Source organism: Limulus polyphemus, unplaced genomic scaffold (genome assembly GCF_000517525.1).
Source record: "Limulus polyphemus unplaced genomic scaffold, Limulus_polyphemus-2.1.2 Scaffold2305, whole genome shotgun sequence".
In the NCBI taxonomy this organism is placed as follows: domain Eukaryota; kingdom Metazoa; phylum Arthropoda; class Merostomata; order Xiphosura; family Limulidae; genus Limulus; species Limulus polyphemus.
The window spans coordinates 17,702-19,030 of record NW_013667915.1 but is presented as its reverse complement, the minus strand read 5'-3'; the positions used below and the strand labels follow the sequence as shown (position 1 = coordinate 19,030).

General features: G+C 36.0%; 1 protein-coding gene across 1 annotated transcript in view; it reads left to right on the top strand.

The window, feature by feature from the left end:
• The window catches only part of LOC106466565 (tubulointerstitial nephritis antigen-like), a gene marked incomplete at its 3' end in the record, with an annotated part of 16,886 nt that overhangs the window by 696 nt on the left and 14,861 nt on the right, over positions 1–1,329 (top strand). The window lies entirely within an intron of this gene.

Genomic DNA, 1,329 nt, shown 5'->3' with positions numbered 1-1,329 from the left:
AAGGGTCAGTAGGTATTGGGCAGAGTATATGGTACTCATGCAGGTTGTGGAGTGCTTATTACATATAGAGCATCGCAATTAGTGGTTATTAGTAGGTATTGAGTGAAGAATTTGTATTTATGTCTCGAACGCGATACCCAGTGGTACTTAAACATCAGGTAGAAGTGGTCAGTAGATATTAGAGAGTACGGTTATGGAGTCCTCATTAGATATTGATTGGCATTGTGTGGGCAGTATCCTTGTGTATTATCTAATAGTCATTATACACTAGGTGAAATCCTTGTCACATAGTAAACAGTGTATATCAAATATAATGTGGTATCTTTGTATGTTAATGAGTTGTCAATCTGTGGTACTTTGTCTGTTACGAAATGGTCAGTAGATATGAGACATTACGTAGTCTGTTACTAAATGTCCAGTTGATGTTAGGTAATGTGAGGTCACTCATGTCTTTTGCTAAGTGGAATGTAAAAAAGTAGGAAGTGCGTGGTATTCTTGTCTTCTATCGAGTGGTCAGAAGATATCGGGTAGATTGTGTTGTTTCTGTTACCAAACGGTCAGTAGATGCTAAGTATAGCGTGTATTGTACTCATGTCCGTTACTTAGTAGTTATAGGTGTGTGAAGATGGCAATGTTCACCCGAGGTGATTATAACTTAATTGATTCTTTTTTTGTGTCAATTGAATTAATACGAATCATGAAATGCTAAAGTAAGAATAACGCTGAACGGATAAGTATTCTTTAATTAATAAGTTGTTCCCTTGTTTATTTAACGAATTAACATGACGTTACAGATCCCCGTTGTAAAGCTTTGTTACACAAACATTTCCTCTTAATAAATAACATAAACGATGCTGTATTGTACTCATTCCATTAGAATTTCAGCACTAAGAAGCACGTTTCTTCATTAATGATAGTCACCAACATCTGGACCATCCAGATGGTTTTACGCCCTTTACATAGCATCGCATAATTCAAAATGGAACAGTGCGGCGATACTTGGCTTTTTTCAGTTGTTATACTCAAAATAAATTCCAGCCAACCAGCCAATGAGTAGAGTAAACTCATGAAAAAAAATTAAAATCACCAGAGTAAGCCCAGCTTGAAAACACGTTATGAACATCAAAATATCAGTTTAGCAGTTTTTGTGGTATGATTTTTCTATTTTTTTGTTTTTAGGTAAAATATATTGTTGGGCCGTTTTTCTTGAATTTCTTCGCTCTCAGTTTGTAGTCCCTCTACTAGCGCGTGTATATTCAGTTTGATAGCTAGTAGAGGGACGCTAGTAGAGGGACTATCAAACTGAATATACACGCGCGTGTATATTCA